This window comes from Dama dama, chromosome 20 (genome assembly GCF_033118175.1).
Source record: "Dama dama isolate Ldn47 chromosome 20, ASM3311817v1, whole genome shotgun sequence".
NCBI lineage: Eukaryota > Metazoa > Chordata > Mammalia > Artiodactyla > Cervidae > Dama > Dama dama.
The window spans coordinates 33197337-33205451 of record NC_083700.1 but is presented as its reverse complement, the minus strand read 5'-3'; positions in this window follow the sequence as shown (position 1 = coordinate 33205451).

The window sequence follows — 8115 nt, the reverse complement described above, 5'->3', positions numbered from 1 at the left end:
TATGGAGAACAGTATGGAGGTTCCTTAAAAAACTAAAAATAGAGCTACCATATGATGCTGCAATCCCACTCCTGGGCATATATCCAAAGAAAACTCTAATTTGAAAAGACACATGCACTCCAATATTCATAGCAGCACTATTTACAATAGTCAAGACAGTATCAACCTAAATGTCCATTGACAGATAAATGGGTAAAGAATATGTGATGTATATATACACAGTGGAATATTACTCAGTCATAAAAAAAGAATGAAGTAATACCTTTTGCAGCAATATGCATGGACCTGGAGATTATAATACTAAGTGAAGTAAATCAGATAAAGACAATCATCATACAATATCACTTACATGTGAGATCTAAAAAATGATATAAATGAACTTACAACAGAGAAATAGACTCTTAGAACTAGAAAACAAACTTATGGTTACCAAAGAGGATACTGGGGATGGGAGGTAGATAGACTAGGAATATGGGATTAACATATACACACTGTTATACATAAAATAGATAAACAAAGACCTACTGTGTAGCACAGGGAACTATATTCAATATCTTGCAATTACCAATAAAGGAAAAGAATATGAAAAAATATATATAACTGCATTACTTTGTTTACATTTGACATCAATATAACATTGCAAATTGCATGTCAATAAAAATGGTTTAAAAAGAAATGAACACACACATAATAATAAATATACTATTTTTATAAATCTTTTTTACAAAATCAATTGCAAGTGAAATAAATATCTAACTATGAAAGAAAAAGAAACATAAAGCTTTTAGAGGATAATATAGGAAATTCTCTTCTTAATCTTGGGGTAGATAAGGAATTTTTAAAGAACATGGCAATAATCACAGAAAGAAGAGACTGATGAATTTGATTACATTTTGTTGTTGTTCAGTTGATGAGTTGTGTCTCACTCTTTGTGAACCGATGGACTGCAGCATGCCAGGCTCCCCTGTCCTTCATGATCTTTCAGAGTTTGTTCAAATTCAAGTCCACTGAGTCAGTGATACTATCTAACCATCTCATGCTCTGCTGTCTCCTCCTTTTGCCTTCATGAGGGTCTTTCCCAGTGAGTCAGCACTTCACATCAAGCAGCCAAAGTATTAGAGCTTTAGCATCAGTCCTTCCAATGGATATTCAGGGCTGATTTCCTTTAGGATTGACTGGTTTGATTTCCTTGCTGTCCAAGGGACTCACAAGAGTCTTATCCGGCACCACAATTCAAAGGAATCAATGGTTCGGCGCTCAGCCTTCTTTATGGTCCAACTCTCACATCTGTACATGACTATTGAAAAAACAGTAGTTTTACCTATATGGAAAATTTTCAGCAAATTGATGTCACTGCTCTTTTATACACTGTCTACATTTGTCATAGCTTCCCTACCAAGGAGCAAGTGTCTTTTAATTTCATGACTACAGTCACCATCTGCAATGATTTTGGAGCCCCCCAAAATAAAATCTGTCTGTTTCCACTTTTCCCCCTTCTATTTGTCATGAAGTGATGGGACCAGATGCCATGATCTTGATTTTTTTTGCATGTTGAGCTTCAAACCAGCTTTTTCATTCTCCTCTTTCACCCTCACCAAGAGGCTCTTTAGTTCTTCCTCAAATTTCTGCCATTAGAGTGATATCATCTGCATATCTGAGGTTATTGATATTTTTCCTGGAAATCTTGATTCTAGTTTGTGATTCATCCAGCCTAGCATTTTGCATAATGTACTCTGCATAGACATTAAGTAAGTAAGGTGACAATATACAGCCTTTTGTATTTCTTTCCCAATTTTGCACCAGTCAGTTGTTCTATGTGCTGTTCTAGCTGTTGCTTTTTGATCAGCATATAGGTTTCTCAGGAGACAGGTAAGGTGGTCTGGTAGTCCCATCTCTTTAAGAATTTTCCAGTTTGTTGTAATCCACACACTCAAAGGCTTTAGCAAAGTCAATGAAGCAGAAGTAGATGTTTTTATGGAATTCCCTTGCTTTGTCTATGAGCCAATGAATGTTGGCAATTTGATTTCTTGTCCCTCTGCCTTTTCTAAACCCAGACTGTACATCTAGAAGTTCTCAGTTGAAGAACTGTTGAAGCCTGGCCTGAAGAATTTTGAGCATAACCTTACTAGAATGTGAAATGAGCACAATTGTATGGTAGTTTAAGCATTCTTTGGCATTGCCCTTTTTGGAGACTGGAATAAAAACTGACCTCTTCCAGTCTCGTGGCCACTGCTGAGTTTTTCAAATTTGCTGGCATATTGAGTGAAGCACTTTAACAGCATCATCTTTTAGGATTTAAATAACTGAGCTGGAATTCCATCACTTCCACTAGTTTTGTTTGTAGTAATACTTCTTAAGGCCTACTTGACTTCACATTCCAGGATGTCTGGCTCTAGGTGAATGAACACACCATGTGGTTATCCAAGTCAGTAAGACCTTTTTTGTATAGTTCTGTGTATTCCTGCCACTTTTTCTTAATCTCTTCTGCTTCTGTTAGGTCCTTACTCTTTCTGTCCCTTATTATACCCATCTTGCACTAGATGTTTCCTTGATATCTCCAGTATTCTTGAAGAGATGTCTAATCTTTCCCACATTACTGTTTCCCTCTATTTTTTTTTTTTGTGTTGTTCATTGAAGAAGGCCTTTTTATCTCTCCTTGTTATTCTCTGGAACTGTACATTCAGTTGTATATATTTTTCCTTTTCTTCCCTGCTTTTCACTTCTCTTCTTTCCTCAGCTATTTGTAAAGCCTTCTCAGACAACCACTTTGCCTTCTTGTGTTTCTTTTTCTTTGGGATATTTTTGGTCATTGCCTCCTATGCAGTGTTACAAACCTCTGTCCATAGTTTTTCAGGCACTCTATCTACTAGATCTAATTCCCTGAGTCTATTTGTCACCTCCACTGTATAATCGGAAGGGATTTGATTTAGGTCATAGCAAAATGGCCTAGTGATTTCCCTTACTTTCTTCAATTTATGCCCAAATTTTGCAATAAGGAGCTCACAGTCTGAGCCATAGTCAGCTCCAGGTCTTGTCTTTGTTTACCATATAGAGCTTCTCCATCTTTGATTGAAAAGAATATAATCAATCTGATTTTGGTATTGACAATTTGGTGATTTCCATATGTAGAGAAATCTCATGTATGTTAGAAAATGGTGTTTGCTATGAGCAGTGTGTTCTCTTGACAAAACTCTGTTAGCCTTTGCCCTGTTTTATTTTGTACTCTGAGGCCAAACTTTTCTGTTACTCGATCTCTCTCTCTTTTTTAGAATTATGACTGATTTTAATCTTTTTTTAAAATGTATTTATTTTAATTGGAGACTAATTACTTTACAATATTGTAGTGGTTTTGGCCATACATTGACATGAATAGCCATAGGTTCACATGTGTTCCCCATCCTGAACCTCCCTCCCACCTCCCTCCCTATCCCATCCCTCTGGGTCATCCCTGTGCACCAGCCCTGAGCACCCTGTCTCATGCATCGAACCTGGACTGGCGATCTGTTTCACATGTGATAATATACATATTTCAATGCTATTCTCTCAGATCATCACCCCCCCCCCCCCCGCCTTCTCCCACAGAGTCTAAAAGACTGTTTTATATATCTGTGTCTCTTTTGCTGTCTCGCATATAGGGTTATCACTACCATCTTTCTAAATTCCATATATATGCATTAGTATACTGTATTGGGGAGAAGGCAATGGCAACCCACTCTGGTACTCTAGCCTGGAAAACCCCATGGATGGAGGAACCTGGTAGGCTGCAGTCCATGGGATCGCTAAGAGTCAGACACGACTGAGCGTCTTCGCTTTCATTTTTCACTTTCATGCATTGGAGAAGAAAATGGCAAGCCACTTCACTGTTCTTGCCTGGAGAATCCCAGGGCCAGGGGAGCCTCATGGGCTGCTGTCTATGGGGTCGCACAGCATCGGACACGACTGAAGTGACTTAGCAGCAGCAGCAGCAGCATACTGTATTGGTATTTTTCTTTCTGGCTTACTTCATTCTATATAATAGGCTCCAGTATTGACTTCATCCTTTTACATTCTAGCTCCCTGTGATGAAAAGGGCATCTTTTTTTTTTGGTGTTAGTTCTAGTAGGTCTTCATAGAACTGTTCAACTTCAGTTTCCTCGGCATCTTTGGTTTGGGCATAGACTTAGTTTACTTAGGTTTACTTTACTCAGGTTTACTTACATTTTAGGTTTACTTTGATTTACTTAAGTTTGGGCATAGACTTGGATTACTCTGATGTTGAACGGTTTGCTTTGGAAATGAACTGAGATCATTCTGTCGCTTTTGAGGTTGCACTCAAGTACTGCATTTCAGATTCTTTTGTTGACTGTGAGGGCTATTCCATTTCTTCTAAGGGATTCTTGCCCAATCCCTTAGTAAATATAATGGTCATCTGAATTAAATTCACCCATTCCTGTATATTTTTTTTCATTTATTTTTATTAGTTGGAGGTTAATTACAATATTGTAGTGGGTTTTGTCATACATTGACATGAATCAGCCATGGAGTTACATGTATTCCCCATCCCGATCCCCCCTCCCACATTTTAGTTCACTGATTCCTAGGATGTCAATATTTCTCTGTCATCTCCTGCTTGACGACATCCAACTTACCTTGATTCACGGACCTAACATTCCAGTTTCCTATGCCATATTGTTCTTAACAACCTCAGACTTTACTTTCAGCACTAGAGACATCCACAACTGAGCATTGTTTCCTCTTTGGCCAGCCACTTCATTCTTTCTGGAGCTATTTGTAATCGCCCTCCACTTTCCCCCCATAGCATAATGAACATCTTCCGACCTGGGTGGCTCATCTTCTGGCGTCAAATTTTTTGTCCTTTGAAACTTCATGGGGTTTCCCAGCAAGAATCCTGGAGTGGTTTGCCTTTCCCTCCTCCAATGGACCAGATTTTCTCAGAACTCTTCATTATGACTCATCCATTTTGGTTGGCCGCACATGGCAGGGCTCATAGCTTCACTGAGTTACACAAGCCCCTTTCCCATGACAAGGCTGTGATCCATGAAAGGGTTGATTACATTCATCATATCAAAAAAACTCACCAAATCGGAACACACCACAGAGGTGGAGAAAATATCTGCATCATGGAGAATTAAAAAAAAAGGCTTATATTCAAAATTGATAAAGAATTCCTGAAACTGGATAAGAAAAGACTAATACAGAGAAAATGGGCAAAAGATTTGACATAAGTTCAGTTCATGTGGTCAGTCATGTCTGACACTTTGCAACCCCATGGACTGCAGCACGCCAGGCTTTCCTATCCATCTCCAACATCTAGAGCTTACTCAAACTCAGGTCCATTAAGTTGGTGATGTCATTGAACCATCTCATCCTCTGTCATCTACTTTTCCTCCCACCTTCAATCTTTCCCAGTATCAGGGTCTTTTCCAATAGTCAGTTCTTCACATCACGTGGCTGAAGTATTGGAGCTTCAGCTTGAGCATCAGTTCTTCCAAAGAATATTCAGGACTGATTTCCTTTAGGATTGGCTAGTTTGATCTCTTTTCAGTCCAAGGGACTCTCAAGAGTCTTCTCCAACACCACAGTTCAAAAGCATCAATTCTTTGGCACTCAGCTTTCTTTATAGTCCAACTCTCACATCCATACATGATTACTGGAAAAACGATACCTTTGACTAGATGGACCTTTGTTGGCAAAGTAATGTTTTTGTTTTTTAGCATGCTGTCTAAGTTGGTTATAACCTTTCTTCCAAGGAGCAAGCATCTTTTAATTTCATGACTGCACTCACCATCTGCAGTACTTTTGGAGCCGAAGGAAATAAAGTCTCTCACTGTTTCCATTGTTTTCCCATTTATTTGCCATGAAGTGATAAGACTGGATGCCATGAACTTAGTTTTCTGAATGTTGAGTTTTAAGCCAACATTTTCACTCTCCTTTCACTTTCATCAAGAGGCTCTTCAGTTCTTCGCTTTCTGCCTTAAGGGTGCTGTCATCTGCATATCTGAGGTTATTGATATTTCTCTCAGCTATCTTGATTCCAGCTTGTGCTTCATCCAGCCCAGCATTTCGCATGATGTACTCTGCATTATAAGTTAAATAAGCAGGGTGACAATATAGAGCCTTGAAGTACTCTTTTCCCAATTTGGAACCAGTCTGTTGGTTCATGTCCATTTCTAATTGTTGCTCCTTGAATTGCATACAAATTTCTTAGGAGGCAGGTGAGGTGGTCTGGTATGCCCACCTCTTTAAGAATTTTCCATGGCTTGTTGTGATCCACACAGTCAAAGGCTTTGGCTTAGTCAATAAAGCAGAAGTAGATTTTTTCTGGAACTCTCTTGCTTTTTTGATGATCCAACAGATGTTGGCAATTTGATCTCTGATTCCTCCGACTTTTCTAAATCCAGCTTGAACATCTGAAAGTTCATGGTTCACATATTATTGAAGCCTGGCTTGGAGAATTTTGAGCATTACTTTGCTAACATGCGAGATGAATGTAATTGTGCAACAGTTTGAATATCCTTTGCCATTGCCTTTCTTGGGGATTGGAATGAAAACTGACTTTTCCAGTCCTGTGGCCACTGCTGAGTTTTCCAAATTTGCTGGCATATTGAGTGCACCACTTTCACAGCATCCACTTTTAGGATTTGAAACAGCTCAATTGGAATTCCATCACCTCCACTGCCTTTGTTCATAGTGATTCTTCCTAAGGCCCACTTGACTTCACACTCCAGAAGGTCTGGCTCTAGGTGAGTGACCACACCATCGTGGTTATCTGGGATCATGAAGATCCTTCTATGTATTCTTGCCACCTCTTCTTAATATCTTCTGTTTATGTTTGGTCCATACAATTTATGTTCTTTACTGTGGCTGTCTTTGCATGAAATGTTCCCTTGGTATCTCTAATTTTCTTGAAGAGGTATCTAGTCTTTCCCATTCTATTGTTTTCCTCTATTTCTTTGCACTGAACACTGAGGAGGCTTTCTTGTCTCTCCTTGCTATTCTTTGGAACTCTGCATTCAAATGGGTATATCTTTTTTTTTTTCTCCTTTGCCTTTCACTTCTCTTCTTTTCACAGCTATTTGTAAGCCCTCCCCAGACAGCCATTTTTCCTTTTTCCATTTCTTTTTCTTGGGGATGGTCTTGATCACTGCCTCCCATACAATATCACAAAACTTCATCAATAGTTCTTCAGGCACTCTATCAGATCTAATCCCTTGAATCTGTTCTGTCACTTCTACTGTATAATTGTAAGGGATTTGATTTAGGTCAAACCTGAATGGTCTAGTGGTTTCCCTACTTTCTTCAATATAAGTCTGAAATTTGCAATAAGAAGTTCATGATCTGAGCCACAGTCAGTTCCCAGTCTTGTTTTTGCTGACTCTATAGAGTCTCTCCATCTTTGGTTGCAAAGAATATAATCAATCTGGTTTCAATATTGACTATCTGGTGATATCCATGTGTTAAGTCTTCTCTTGTGTTGTTGGAAGAGGATGTTTGCTGTGACCAGTGTGTTCTTTTGGCAAAACTCCGTTAGCCTTTGCCCTGTTTCATTCTGTATTCCAAGGCCAAATTTGCCTGTTACTCCAGGTGTCTCTTGACTTCCTACTTTGGCATTCCAGTCCCCTATAATGAAAAGGATATCTTTTTTTGGGTGTTAGTTTTATAAGGTCTTGTAGGTCTTCATAAACCCTTCAACTTCAGCTTCTTCAACATTACTGGTTGGGGCATAGACTTGGATTACTGTGATATTGAATGGTTTGCCTTGGAAACGAACAGAGATCATTCTGTCATTTTTGGGATTGCATCCAAGTACTACATTTCAGACTCTTTTGTTGACCAGGAAGTCTACTCCATTTCTTCTAAGGGATTCGTGCACAGAGTAGTAGATATAATGGTCATCTGAGTTTAATTTACCCATTCCATTCCATTTTAGTTCACTGATTCCTTAAACGTCGATGTTCACTCTTGCCATCTCCTGTTTGACCTGGACCCACCATTCCGGGTTCCTATGCAATACTGTTTTTCACAGCATTGGCCTTTACTGCCATCACCAGTCATATCCACAGCTGAGTGTTGTTTTTGCTTTGGCTCCATCTCTTCATTCTTTCTGGACTTATT